The following is a 15,876-nucleotide window of genomic DNA, read 5'->3' as shown; positions in this document are numbered from 1 at the left end:
ACAATGTATACAATATTAGTGACTGAAATTAAAGCAGTTCACTTAAACCCATCTCCTGTCTACAGACCACACTTGTACTGCGTACAGATCTGATTCATTACACCCATTTTCACTTCAAAATAAAAGCTTTCCACTAGTTCTCACATGGACAGCTTTTCATGTGAAGCTGACTCAAGGATAGAGCAACTTATGAAAGCTGAACATTTGAATTGAACTAATGAGTTAAGCTCAAAGAAAGTAAGGTTTCCTGTTCCTAAGTAACTACACAACTACTGAAAGTGGTGTTTGACAGTCACAGGGCTACTGTAGTAGTGAAAAGATCACCAGGGACTGGCTTGGTACAGTTTAAGTGGACTGACCCAGACCTATGAAAACGCCACTAATTTTAGGTGTAGGATGTGGCTGTGTAATCTGAAGTAAATGGGCTAAAACATGGGCAAGATGAATAACCCCTGTGGGCCCTCATGCTTTGTGCTTCCATCAAATGAGGTCTTGGTCATTTGTTTTGAAAACCTTTACCAGACTTGACCCAAATGTTCAGTTTATCGGCAGAGAGCTTGCTGTTTAGAGAGAGAAAAGAGACACATTAATATCACAGTACAAAACAAGACTCAAAACAAAACAAAACAAGCAGATGCTTTAAGTCAAAAGTACTGCAAATAGGATTTATTCGTCCAGCATTTCTCAAAGGCCATTTACCTAAAACAGTATGTGTTCAGAGTTATGTACATATTTACACATTTTTTTTTTCCACTTACAGCAGATTTGTCTATGTATGTTAAATATACATTCCAACAATATATACAAGTTATAACTCTGAGACTGTTAAACTTGTTTGCATAAACGAGAAGCTATAGTCAGCCCTTAAAAATGCTGCAAGAGCTACGCTGACAGGCTCTGCAGCTACAGATGTTGTGGAGTAGTGATGAAATAGGATCACAAATACCATTTGATACCGATACTACCTTTAAAAATACCAGGCCATGATGGCAGCCGCTTGTCCAGCCTCTTCCCCTTCCACCAGCAGAATCCACTTAGCATAAAGAAAAATAGGTGGCGCTAAATGAAAGTATTCTTTTGTACAGGGGTGCAGGTTCACAAAGAGATTAGTTCTACAAAAACTGAACGTACAAAAAAATTGTCTTTCGACAGATTATTGCTTTTCCATTTGAGACGATACAAGAGCACTCTTTGTGGACCCCACCTTTATCTTAACATCTTAAGATTGAAGAAAATACAATTAAGAGTAAAATCTGATCAACTTTAATCAAGTTATTTCCTATAACACAATCCATAAGGAAAGACATGTGCTCAAAAAACTAGCAGGAAAATAAAGAGTATAGAAACAAAAACACTGGCGTCACGGCTGAATGCTATACCCTGTGAAATAAAACAAAACAAAAAATGTCTGTTCTTATCTGATCCTTACCAAGGAGCCAAGCAGGCAAAGGCGCTCTGAAAGCCACTCATCCCGCATGGTGGATCAACCAATTACTAGAAGAAACTGTCAACAAGGTTTAGCAGTAACATGAACTCATTCCATCCAACTCATTCCATCATCACACAAAAACACATGCACAGTTCTAGGTAATTAACCAATTCAAAGCGTTCATCCAGCCTCAAGTTCAGCACACTGAGCCCCATCAAGCTCAGTCTCAATATTTGAAAACAGAGAGAAGTACTTGACCCTACATTTTGAGCACCGTGCTTGCACTCTCTGCACACTTGGTGCAGAACTCCACTGAGACATGATTCTTGTCCACATGTAGACACACACCACCAGATGTTTCTTTTTTCCTCCACTCTGGCCCGTTTCCTGGGCAGGGCGTAGTCATGCTCGTTAAGTTGGGCCCCTGAAAAGCGAGGAAGATAATTTCATCCCATTCACACCGCTCAGCCTGGACAAGAGCTGGGCTAACATGCTCTCATTGCCAGCACAGCCCTCAAGTACCTGGTTTCATCTTCCAACTCTTCCACTCTCTTGGTCAGCTGAGAATTTTCTAGTTGAGCGTGCTATTTTCTGTTGAAAGAATGCCGATCTTCTGCTCCAAGCTGTTGACATATTCCTTCTTCTTGAGACGATTTAATCTGGCAGCGATGGCATTTTTGTTATCACGTGACTTGACTGTTTTTGCCTGCTGTTCTGGGAGTCAGAAGAATCTCTCTCTGGAGATGAGGCAGTTGAAGCTTCAAGCCCGGAGTCTCCATCTTTGGTGTTGTACACACAGAGATCAGCCAAATCAATATTGAAGAGCGGGGATGAAGCATCTCTGTCTAGTGTCCATTTTAAGTCTTCAAACAGGTCATCAAGCTCTACTCCAGCAGCATCCATATCTTCATCTTGGAATCCGTCACATGGAATCGGAAGACCTTTCATACTTCCACATCTACTGCCTCAACCTCTGCAGACTGCACTTCTGTGCTGGTGACAGTGCGACGACTTCTAGTGATCATTGTGGTTTGTCAGCTGGACTGCAAGGAACCTGTCCACAAAGACCTGAACATGTAAGACAGAAACATAATTATGTTGGTGTAGATTTGACTAACAAACAAAAGTAATACAGTAAACACAGACCAATGAAAAATAACTAATCTACAACTGTACAGAATAACCTAAACATTTATAAAATTGTCGGCATACTAATATGAAAGACGTATACAGTATTTTCCTATTTGGGCTCGAAAATAATTTGCTCCTCTTAAATCACTTATGAATCATCTCGTGTGAGGTGCTGGCATTCTCCTTACAGGCGCGTTGAGATATCTTAAACGTACTATGAACGTATAATGGCCTCTTGCTAAGCTAAGGGTTAGCATTAGCTTTACTTGCAATAAGTACTTTTTACAATAAGTGCTCTACAACATACCGCAGAACGTCGTTTGTTCTATATAAAGTTACATTTTCGCATTATCGCAACATTTCGCAGATTAAGATCCTAAATAATAACATCATCACAAATATTAAGGGCTCTGTCAGCAAGCTAACTACAGAATTAGTTAGCTTGCTGACAGAGCCCTGGTTGTCCTAAAACGACGTTCGCCATACCGCCAAGCTAATATTCGTAAAATACGGTTAGCTTTGATTTAGTCATGAATGTTCTGACACATTGAAAGAGAAAGGTTAAATCTATCCAAGACATACAGTCTAATCAATTTGAAAGGTTGAAGCATAAAACGTCCTCTTTTACCGTCCGCTCACATGTTTGTTAGCTGCGGCTAACCTTGCTAAAACACTAAGGCGCTAACTAATAATGACGCAGCACACCAGTTCTTCAACCGTGTACTTACCTCCCTTTTAGAGAAAACAGCAATAAATGCTTTCGGTATATCCGTTGATTAAACTACTAGGATTACAGATTGCTTATCTGTTTCATTTTTCTGAAGAAACCGAAATTTTAAACACAAAACAACACGGAGCAGTCCAAAGACTGTAACCGAATAGCTTCACAGCTAGTTCAGACGACACTTCCGGAAAATTCTTCTTCTTCTTCTCCTACATTTTAATGGCGGTTGGCAAACAACTTTTACGTGCATTTACCGCCACCCTCTGGATTGGAGTGTCGGTCGGAGCGGTTTTTCAATCTATAGTCTCGGATACACACCTGTCGATCTGAAAAAGCCAAACACTGCCCTATAAATTACATCCCCTGCACTCCTTTGAAATATGTCCCTTACCCTTAGGTGAACTCTATTTTCCTGCAATTCAGACTTCAATATTTCCCTTTCTCGCTTGTACTTATCGCACTCCAACACTACATGCTGAAATGTCTCCTCTTGTCCACAGAAGTCACAATTCCCTGTGTCATGTTTACCCATCTTTGTAAGTGTGCTACTGTTGTGTCCACATACTAATGCATTTGTTCTGTAGATGCATTTACCAGAAGCGCCAGAGGGCGCTAGTGAGTATGTTGTTGTTGTGGCATTTGAGAAGAAGAAAAAAGAAAACTAGAAAGCGAAAATTTCAGAAGAAATTTTAAGTGTGCCTATGCCGCTGCTAATCAGTGTAGTTTGCCATTCATATGGCTACAGAGAGCAAAACTCAGCAGAGCAGCCATTCTCCACCATGAACTATGGTAAAAACAAACAGCGCTCCCCCTTGTTTAGCAATCTTATAGACGAACTAAAGAAAATGGAGAACAAAAAAAGGAAAGGAGGTGTTTATGAAAATATCACTAAATCTGTCATTTATTAATTTTAATGTTAATTAATGATCATGTCTCACCTCTAGTGTTCTTGGTCTTAATTTAAGGTTTTTCCTATAGCGATTGACAGATCACGTGACTTTCGCGCATTGCATCCAGGGAACTCGAGGCAAAACAATCCAAGTACCGCATCAAATGCAAGCATTTGCAGCACCGCAAAACGTTCATTCTCCGGTTCCAATACCTTCTTGGTTTTTCTTTGCCGCACAAAAAAGGAATGTACAAAACTAAGGAGAACAATGCCGGTCCGTACAAAGACAGACTCGATGAAAAGGCAACGAAAAGATACGAGGAAAAAAATCAAAGGAGTGAAAGGGTCAGACCCTTACGAGCACACAGAGTGGCCAAAAGACGTTAGCTTGCTGCCCAACTTTCACCACGCTCAGATTTATAATTATACGGTTCTTGGAGTGAGTGCATACACTCATGAAGTTTTTAGTAACTTCAGGTCACTGCAACAAGCCCGGGTACAGTTTACCGACGGATGGGTACAGGACCTTGAAATGCACCGTGTAGAATGACCATCGTACAAACAAAGGTAAGTTTACCAGTCTCACAAATCGTCTTCATAAATACACAATCGTTAACCGTTTATTAATATAACCTTTGAGCTCAACGGTAATTAATTAGTAGTGGAAATAATCTCTGGTACGCATTACAGAAATGTAGCAGTGACAATAATATTGTATGTTGTAATCGCACTGGGCAATTAGTGACACAAAAAAACTGTTTTATCCTGTGAATAAAAGTATATGTTTTTGTCAATGTACCGTGGTAATAACAGAAGCGAAACGCAATATTGTGTCAGGACAATTCACTATTTATGCACATTAAACAAAGGAGCATAGCGCGACAATTTCTGTTCAGCGCCACACTTGCTTGTAACCTATATCACCAATTATGTTATGAAAAATGACATATTAACTGCTACAAAACACTGACCTTTGTGGAAATGCTTGGAGCAGACTAACATGTGAGCAGGAGTGTTCTGAGACGTTATATTTGGTATATCCAGACCATTCGTCGGCTTTTACTTCGGAAATATGGCTTAAACAATTTCTCTTCAAGGACGTAATCCGATAAAAAAAAAAACGATCTCTTTACCCTTCGGCTTCCCGTGGCTGTCATGCCACCGGCTATTGCAGTTAATAATACAACAGCTTCTTGCCATTTTTTGGGTTTCTTTTTATCGCTGTGTAACTGAGTTCAATTGAAAGCCTGCGTGCGCTAGTACCTCTTGCCTCAAGTTCCCAGAATCCTTTGCGGTTTTACCCCTGAATGACGTCACATTTTCAATCTCTATCCTGGTGGGCCGGTCTCTAGTCAAAATGCCCGGCCGATTTTTTGTCCCAGTCCAGCCCTGGTTGCTAATATGGGATGTCTTGATAAAACGAGCAGATATTTGAAGTTTACACACCTACATTCTCGCCTGAAAATATCTTAAAAGTTTATTTTGTGACCTAGAAACACTAATAAAAGACATATAAAACGAAGTGGTGGCCGCCATTGTTTACTCTGTAGAGGCGTGCTATGAATTGTGGGATATGGAGTTTCCCCCCCCAAGCATGCATCTTTTCGGCTGTACTACTCCCGGTATACCACTAGAGAGAGCCAACACACCACAAATGAAGTCTGTTTCTATGGGGCCAAAAGAATCTTTCTCAGGAGCCTAGAAATTGGCCCAAATTTGCACTAAAATCAAAATATTTAAAAAACTATAAAAGTCATAAACACCAAAAGTCATACCATACTAGAAAAAGTTTGCATTTCCTGCGAAAAATGCTGTGTGGATGCCTTAACGCTGAAGCTGTCTGCTGAAAAGCTGAAAAAGATGAAAAGTTGCAAAAAGTTGTATGGTGGTGAAGAAACTGAAAATTCTTTTGAAAACAGTGGAAGAAGGAGAGATTTTTGCTTAAAAGTGGTGAAAAGCAAAAAATTCTACTGAAAAGGGGTAAAGACGGCGAAATTTTGCTAAAAAAGTGGTGAAAAAAAACAACAACGTTGCCCTGAGCAGGATTCAAACCCAGCCCTCCTGCCCTCAAGGTAGCTACTTATCTCACTGAGCCAAACTCATTCTCCCAATTAAGAGGTGGAGAGACTGACAATTTTGCTGAAATGAGCAGAAGCTGCTGAGAATTGCACTGATAAGAGGTGAAAAGGCTAAAAAGTCTGAGGTGAATCAGCAGAATTTCTGCTGAAAAGAGGCAGAACAACCTGGTTCTGCTCAAATTCACCAATCAGAGGCACTGCTTCTGTCTGCTTCATCAGGCTGTGTACTTGTATGTATTTCTGCCATGGGGTGTTGACAAGAATCTGAGGTCCATATTAGAAAAGCTGCTAAAATCATAAAACTTTGCAGAATTGTAATAAATTAGCAATATAAATTACAGGTCTGTGATAGTGTATCAATTTGTAGTGAAAAAAAAATGTTGAACAAGGTGGGATTGAACCCACGACCTTTGAGCTGCAGAGCCGTGTCATTACTGATTGCGCCACCTGGAAAGGGGGCGGGCGGCTGAAAAACAGAGACATGACCAGTCAAAAAATAGATCGCGGTGAGAGGCGAAAAACGCCGTTTTTTGGAGTTACAAAACGTCGTGTAACTCAAAAACTAGGTGGGATAGAAGCATAATTCTTGTACTGGGTGAATCAGCAGACTTTGGTGTACTTTGACTGCGATTTTCATAGCTCTTTGTACCTCCGTAGCGGAGATATGACGAGAGAAGAAACGGCTTCATTTTCGGAGTTTGAAAACTGAGAGGAGGACAGATTTCCATCCCTCAAACAAACATAATTCATTGCTCAACGGTAAGATAATTGTAAAAACTGCTTCCACTGTGAGTGTCAGCAGTGCTGAAAGTAGCTGAAAAAGATGAAAAGTTGCAAAAAATTGTATGGCGGTGAAGAACTGAAAATTCTGCTGAAAACAGGTGAAGAAGCACAAATTTTGCTGAAAAGTGGTGAAAAGCCAAATATTCTACTGAAAAGGGGTAAAGACGGAGAAATCTTTGCTGAAAAGTGGTGAAAAGAAAATTTGCCATGAGCAGGATTTGAACCTGGCCCTCCTGGTCTCAAGGAAGCTACTCATCTCACGGACCCAAACTCATTCTCTCAAAGAAGAGGTGGATAGACTGACAATTCTGCTGAAATTATCAGAAGCTGCTGAGAATTGTGCTGATAAGAGGCGAAAAGGCTGAAAATTTTGCAGAAAAGAGGTGAATCAGCAGAATTTCTGCAGAAAAGTGGCAAAGAAGCAGAAGTTGCGCTGAAAAGAGGTGAATCAGCAGAGTTTCTGCTGAAAAGAGTTTTTTTCTGAAAACAGCCAAAAAAGCTGGAATTTGTGCTGAAAAGGGGTGAAAAAAATGAAAATTTTGCTGAAAAGGGGTGAAGAAGCTAAAGTATACCAAATCAAAGTATTTGTGCCAAAACATAGTATTTCTGCCATATTGTGGTATTTGTGCCACAAAAGTTACTACATTACAACATGAATACGGATTAAAGATGAAAGAAACTGGCAACAAGTTCCTCCACTACAAACCAGTCTGATACCACTTCTTGCAGTGTTCACGTTTACTAAGGCACTACCCAAAAGGCGCCACAAGAGGGCACTCCAACACAAGAGATGACCTATGTACACTGACGCACTCAGCCTCCTACTTAGCCACTATGTAATACAGCGATATTACAGTGTACAAATTCACATAAATTTGCAGGGGGAACAAACAAAGCAGGAAGAAGCCCAAAACAATCAAATAACTGCGCTGCCATAGCTATCGCTAACTAGCACATACGCTAAAGGTAACTAAAACCAATACGCACAAGCAGCAGGGTAAACATCTTAAGCATGGAACATTAACTCATGTTTATGTGACACACACCATCCCCAACAAATACAGGATGGGCTATTTGCTCCCCTTCCCAGCAGCTCTCTCCTCAATCGTTAGCCCAGGAACGAAGGAAGACCATCTAGCTCAGAAGTCCCATGAATTCCCTCACTGCTCAGAGGCTGCTGGGTAATGTAGCTCACACTAACACAGGTTTTTCTACAAGCACAAATACTATAACATAACAGAAATACTGTGATTTTGTTGAAATACTATGCTTTGGGACAAATACTATGATTTGGCTCCAATACTATGATATAGCAGAAATACTATGTTTTGGTACAAATGCTGCGCTTAGGCACAAATATTATGATTTGGCAGACACTATGATTTAGCAGAGATAATATGATTTGGCAGAAATACTAAACTTTGGCACAAATACTATAATTGAGTACAAGTACTTTAAGATGAGAGAAATACTATGATTTAGCAGAAATACAATGTTTTTGCAGAAACACTGTAATTTCACTCAAATACTATGAAATAGCAGTAATACTATGATTTGGCAGAAATACTATGTTTCAGTACAAATACTATGACAAAGCAGAAATACTATGACTTAGAAGTAATACTATCACAAAAGGGTTTCCTCAAAATACTATGAAATTGCAGTAATTCTATGATTTGGCAGAAATGCTGTTCTTCGTATAAATACAATGCTTTGGTACAAATACTATATTTTGATTTGAATACTATGATTTGCAACAAATACTATGATTTGGCACGAGTAGTATGATTTAGTACAAATACTACGAATTGGCAGAAATACTGTGACTTAGTAGTAATACTATAACATAACAGATATACTGTGATGTTGCAGACATAGTATGTTTTTGCACATATGCTACGATTTTGCTCAAATACTATGAAATTGCAGTAATACTATGATTTTAAAGGAATACTTTGATTTGGTAGAAATACTATGCCTTAGTAGTAATATTATAACATAACAGATATATGTTATAATATATAATGTTATAATATATTATAATATATGTTATATATTATATTATATAATATATAATGCAGATAATGCAGACATTGTATGTTTTTGCACAAATACTACGATTTTGCTCAAATACTATGAAATTGCAGTAATACTATGATTTTGAAGGAATACTATGATTTGGTAGAAATACTATGCCTTAGTAGTAATACTATAACACAACAGATATACTGTGATTTGCAGACATAATATGTTTTTGCACAAATACTACGATTTTGCTCAAATACCATGAAATTGCAGTAATACTATGATTTTGAAGGAATACTATGATTTGGTAGAAATACTATGCCTTAGTAGTAATACTATAACACAACAGATATACTGTGATTTTGCAGACATAATATATTTTTGCACGAATACTACGATTTGCTCAAATACCATGAAATTGCAGTAATACTATGATTTTGAAGGAATACTATGATTTGGTCGAAATACTATGCCTTAGTAGTAATACTATAACATAACAGAAATTTAATTGGGCACAAATAACATGATTTGGCAAAAAAATACTATGATATGGCAGAAATACTATGATTGGATACAAACACCATGATTTGGCACAAGTACTATGACTTAGTACAAATACTATGATTTGGCACAAATACTATGATTTAGCAGAAATACTATGTTTTAACATAAATAATATCTTTTCAAGGCTCGCAAAATTTCAAAATCTCTGGTAGCCCTTCGGGCAGGCACTCTTCAGTTTTTGGTAGCCCAAAAATAAATTTAAGTAGCCCGAATAAAAAGAGAGCAATTTTTTAATGTTTGTATCCGTTACAATATTATACATTAAAGTATAATATTGTAACGTAAACAAAAATTAATCAGAAAGTTGTTAAAATACAAATCACAACAACTGTATAAAAATCACAGTCATCAACTCAAATACTTGTTTCTAACTGAACAGAAATGTCTATGAACTTGTAAGAACTGTGTAGAACATGAATCAGTCTGTGTCAGATCCTGAATCTGAAATTTCCACTGAAGTCACACGTAAGGGGTAAGTGGAACCAAGATCGAGGCCATTTGCTTTTTGAAGTTTGCAAAGACTGCTAAATTTTGACAATGGTAGTTCACTCTTTGCAACATAGTACGCTTTGGAAAGATTTTTCAGGACTTCTGCTTGTGCTTGGTTTATTTTTAGTATGTTTTTTGCAATTGCTGTTTGTTCTGGGAAAGATATTGCATACTGAGCAATAATGCATTTCTTGCATTTCTCATGGGTTCTGATGGGGTCTTTCTTAAAATTACTGGTCCCAGTTACAAAGGCGCTTGTCGACTCAAATGAAATGAAACTCACGACACACCTGGCAGAACATTATGTTATTTAGCTCGTCATATTCCAGCCACAGAAATTCTTTTGTCCATGAAACCAAAAAAGCTGAGCTTTCTTTTTGCCTCATAATCTGATTTGTCATAACTTTTCCGTTTTGTGGTCGGCTTTTCATTGGCTGCCCCTTCTTCACCCTGACCTGTCTTATTTGGCTCAGCAGAACTAAAATACTGGCGTAAATCCTGCTGCTTTTACACAGGTACTTACATAACGGTCAGCGATTCTCTGTGCAATCAACCTCTCACATGTTTAAGCTTGCTGTGGGAGATTTCACTTGTCACGTTTGAATAGTAGCTAATGAGTGATAAGACGATGTCAGAGGAATTGGTGCGCAATTAATCGTCACTCACCAATCAGTGCTGCCGCTCTCTACACACCGTTCGCGCGAACGCAAAGTGAAAGTGAAAGCAAAAAACAAGCACAAATTCAAACGCGATTTCAATATGTCACATATTGGCAGAGGCTCATCGATGCCAATGACATAATTACTCAGCTACATTTCCGAAAGAATGCAAAAGCATTGACATATATTTTCCCTTCCTATGATAGCCCGACGGGCAGGGCTGAGATAGATTTTGGTAGCCCGACTGGAAAAATCGCTAGCCCCGGGACGTCGGGCTAGCGATTTTGCGAGCCCTGCTTTTGACAGAAATTTCTGCTAAAAGGTACTATTTCTACTTTTTAGCAGAAATACTGTGATTTTGCATAAATACTATGAATTGGCAGATATACTATATTCAGCAAATATACTGTAACATAACAGACATTCCTCCACTTAGTAGTAATACTATAACATGAAATAAATATTATGGTTTTGCCCCAAAACCATGATTTGGCACAAATACCATGATTTTTCAAAAATACTATGATTGAGCAGAAATACTATGATTGAGCAGAAGTACTAAGATGTAGTAGAAGTACTTTGATTTAGCACAAATACTATTATGGAGGAGTAATACTTTAACATGGGAGAATATTGATACACACACACATACACAGAGAGCAAAGTGAACAGGGGCTGTTAAGAGTCTGGCTTGGTATATCTAGGTCAGCTAAATTGGCTGCACCTGCTGTAATCAGCACTTAGACACACAGACACAGAGAGAGCTATGGATTTTCTTCAGTGTATTTCTCACATTCAGGATTCCCCTCGAACAAATGGCCATAATTTCCTAACCGTAGGAGCTAGAACGGTCATTCTGACACCGTTTTGTTCAGAAGAGATGGGGAAATCTGCAGGTCTTCATAATTCAGAGATAAAATCTAAATGATTGAAGATATATGACTTGTAATACACTGTAACTGAGTAGAGGCAAAGCAAAACTGCCTTGACCTGCCCTCAAACAACGTTTTGTAACTCTAAATCTATATGGAGCATCAAAATCATTCTTTCATCGTAAGAAACAGCAGGCTTTGGTGAACAGTCTTGGAAATTTTCAGGTCTCTGTTGAAATCCATCAAAAAGATATGACGAGAGAAAAAAGTGCCTCATTTCCAGAGTTTGAAATCTGAAGAGATCTGAGCAAGGAACGAATTTCCTACCCTCAAACTCATCTCATCTCAAAACGGTAATAGGTGAGAAAAAAATTCTTGAATTGTGAGAATCAGCAGAGTCTGAAGTATATTGGCACAAGCCTCATGTCTCAACTTTGTTTCATTAAGGAGATATGACGATTTAAAAATGAGAGTCATTAGAGAAATCCAGCGGTGATTTGAACAAGCTCTCCATTGACTGTCTATGGAGAGTTTTAAGACTTTGTGTTGTTCTGAGGAGATTTGCAAAAAATCTTTAGCTCCCACAACAATGACAGTGACATTTACTGAAAGCCAGCAAAAATACCTACGTTTTGATGTATAATTTGTGGGGTTGAGTGGAAATTGAGCGAGTAGCAAGAAGTTGTTCAGACAAGTGGTGAAAATTCAGAAAGTTTCACTGTCCACTCTGAGTTAATTGCATAGCAACCATAACAACGCATGTATTTTCTGAAAAATCACAATTTTACAACTGAAAACTTAAAGAGGGATAAGATTAAAACGGTAGAAGATCTGAAAAAGCTGAATCATACAGGAATAGCCCAATACTTTGAGAACATTTTAAAGTTTGAATGGAGTTTCTAGGTGAAAGTATGAGGAAGTAGTTAAGTTTCAAAAACAGGCAAGTTTTAGCAGAATTGTGGAAGTTTTCCATTCATTTCAATGGGACAAATTAAAGGAAAAAAGTGTAATATTTTAAAAAGTATAATAGTAATAAACACCAAAAGTCATAGCAGGAAAGAGCAGAAAGAGCAGAACAGTATAGAGTTTGAACTGAGAAAATCGGCTGAAAATTGAGGAAGTAGTTAAGCGCCGAAAAACGTACGGAAGCAACCAGAATAATAAAGTATAAGAAAGAACTAGAAAAATTTGCATTTCCTGCGAAAATGCTGTGGGGATGCCTTAACGCTGAAGGTGTCTGCTGAAAAGCTGAAAAAGATGAAAAGTTGCATGGTGGTGGAAAAAAAAATGCCGCCCTGAGCAGGATTTGAACCTGGCCCTCCTCATCTCAAGGCGCCTATTCATTTCCCTGAGCCAAAGTCATTCTTACGAAGAAGAGGTGGAGAGATGGACAATTCTGCTGAAATGAGCAGAAGCTGCTGAGAATTGTGCTGATAAGAGGTGAAAAGGCTGAAAATTTTGCAGAAAAGAGGTGAATCAGCAGAATTTCTGCAGAAAAGAGGCAAAGAAGCAGAAACTTGCGCTGAAAAGAGATGAATCAGCAGAGTTTCTGCTGAAAAGAGTTTTTTTTTCTGAAAACAGCCGAAAAAGCTGGAATTTGTGCTGAAAAGGGGTGAAAAAATGAAAATTTTGCTGAAAAGGGGTGAAGAAGCTAAAGTATACCAAATCAAAGTATTTGTGCCAAAACATAGTGTTTCTGCCATATTGTGGTATTTGTGCCACAAAAGTTACTACATTACAACATGAATACGGATTAAAGATGAAAGAAACTGGCAACAAATTCCTCCACTACAAACCAGTCTGATACCACTTCTTTGCAGTGTTCACGTTTACTAAGGCACTACCCAAAAGGCGCCACAAGAGGGCACTCCAACACAAGAGATGACCTATGTACACTGATGCACTTAGTAACAGTCAGCCTCCTTGAATTGGCAGAAATACTGTGACTTAGTAGTAATACTATAACATAACAGATATACTGTGATGTTGCAGACATAGTATGTTTTTGCACTACTCATTTGTAGTGAAAAAAATTAGCAATATAAATTACAGGTCTGTGATAGTGTATAAATTTGTAGTGAAAAAAAAATGTTGACCAAGGTGGGATTGAACCCACGACCTTTGAGCTGCAGAGCCGTGTAATTACTAATTGTAATTGTAACTCCTATCAAAAGTTACAGCTGTCTTTATGGACTTGGTGAAAATCGCCTTATTTCGGCGAGACAGTGCGTTTCTCGCCTGAAACACATTATGGGTTTTCATTTTGTGAATAACTTGAAAATCTTAGCTCAAACAGCTGCAAAACCTATTTCCCCAGCATGGAAATGCTGAATTCTATAAGGCCAAGCCTGAAATATGTGTGTCCGAGTCTCCTATCAAAAGTTACAGCTGTCTTTAAGGACTTGGTGAAAATCGCCTTATTTCGGCGAGACAGTGCGTTTCTCGCTATTACATGCATTGAATGGAGTTCTCGCCTGAAACACATTATGGGTTTTCATTTTGTGAATAACTTGAAAATCTTAGCTCAAACAGCTGCAAAAGCTATTTCCCCAGCATGGAAATGCTGAATTCTATAAGGCCAAGCCTGAAATGTGTGTGTCCGAGTCTCCTATCAAAAGTTACAGCTGTCTTTATGGACTTGGTGAAAATCGCCTTATTTCGGCGAGACAGTGCGTTTCTCGCTATTACATGCATTTGAATGGAGTTCTCGCCTGAAACACATTATGGGTTTTCATTTTGTGAATAACTTGAAAATCTTAGCTCAAACAGCTGCAAAACCTATTTCCCCAGCATGGAAATGCTGAATTCTATAAGGCCAAGCCTGAAATATGTGTGTCCGAGTCTCCTATCAAAAGTTACAGCTGTCTTTATGGACTTGGTGAAAATCGCCTTATTTCGGCGAGACAGTGCTTTCTCGCCTGAAACACATTATGGGTTTTCATTTTGTGAATAACTTGAAAATCTTAGCTCAACAGCTGCAAAACCTATTTCCCCAGCATGGAAATGCTGAATTCTATAAGGCCAAGCCTGAAATATGTGTGTCCGAGTCTCCTATCAAAGTTAAAGCTGTCTTTATGGACTTGGTGAAAATCGCCTTATTTCGGCGAGACAGTGCGTTTCTCGCCTGAAACACATTATGGGTTTTCATTTTGTGAATAACTTGAAAATCTTAGCTCAAACAGCTGCAAAACCTATTTCCCCAGCATGGAAAGCCTGAAATATGTGTGTCCGAGTCTCCTATCAAAAGTTACAGCTGTCTTTATGGACTTGGTGAAAATCGCCTTATTTCGGCGAACAGTTGCGTTTCTCGCCTGAAACACATTATGGGTTTTCATTTTGTGAATAACTTGAAAATCTTAGCTCAAACAGCTGCAAAACCTATTTCCCCAGCATGGAAAGCCTGAATATGTGTGTCCGAGTCTCCTGTCAAAAGTTACAGCTGTCTTTATGGACTTGGTGAAAATCGCCTTATTTCGGCGAGACAGGGCGATTCTCTCGCCTGAAACACATTATGGGTTTTCATTTTGTGAATAACTTGAAAAGCTTAGCTCAAACAGCTGCAAAACCTATTTCCCCGGCATTGAAATGCTGAATTCTATAAGGCCAAGCTGAATATGTGTGTCCGAGTCTCCTATCAAAAGTTACAGCGTCTTTATGGACTTGGTGAAAATCGCCTCATTCTGCGAGACAGTGCGTTTCTCGCCTGAAACACATTATGGGTTTTCATTTTGTGAATAACTTGAAAATCTTAGCTCAAACAGCTGCAAACCTATTTCCCAGCATGGAAATGCTGAATTCATAAGGCCAAGCCTGAATATGTGTGTCCGATCTCCTGTCAAAGTTACAGCTGTCTTTATGGACTTGGTGAAAATCGCCTTATTTCGGCGAGACAGTGCGTTTCTCGCCTGAAACACATTATGGGTTTTCATTTTGTGAATAACTTGAAAATTTTAGCTCAAACAGCTGCAAAAGCTATTTCCCCAGCATGGAAATGCTGAATTCTATAAGGCCAAGCCTGAAATATGTGTTCCGAGTCGCCTATCAAAAGTTACAGCTGTCTTTATGGACTTGGTGAAAATCGCCTTATTTCGGCGAGACAGTGCGTTTCTCGCTATTACATGCATTTGAATGGAGTTCTCGCCTGAAACACATTATGGGTTTTCATTTTGTGAATAACTTGAAAATCTTAGCTCAAACAGCTGCAAAACCTATTTCCCCAGCATGGAAAGCCTG

At 38.7% G+C, this 15,876-nt stretch overlaps 1 long non-coding RNA gene and 1 pseudogene across 1 annotated transcript; both read right to left on the bottom strand.

Annotated features, from left to right (window-relative positions):
* Positions 1-638: 638 nt before the first annotated feature.
* LOC112845378 (uncharacterized) lies at positions 639-1,495 on the bottom strand. The gene is made up of 2 exons (XR_003218191.1): positions 1,430-1,495; positions 639-1,033 (listed from the first exon to the last, which is right to left on the bottom strand). It is a non-coding gene; the product is annotated as an uncharacterized LOC112845378 (long non-coding RNA).
* A 139-nt stretch (positions 1,496-1,634) lies between these two features.
* LOC112845379 (CREB/ATF bZIP transcription factor-like) lies at positions 1,635-3,475 on the bottom strand (annotated as a pseudogene).
* Between the last annotated feature and the right edge of the window lie 12,401 nt (positions 3,476-15,876).

Source organism: Oreochromis niloticus, unplaced genomic scaffold (genome assembly GCF_001858045.2).
Source record: "Oreochromis niloticus isolate F11D_XX unplaced genomic scaffold, O_niloticus_UMD_NMBU tig00007127_pilon, whole genome shotgun sequence".
Classification (NCBI taxonomy): domain Eukaryota; kingdom Metazoa; phylum Chordata; class Actinopteri; order Cichliformes; family Cichlidae; genus Oreochromis; species Oreochromis niloticus.
Note: the sequence above shows the minus strand (reverse complement) of the source record. Positions and strands in the feature narration are given on the sequence as shown.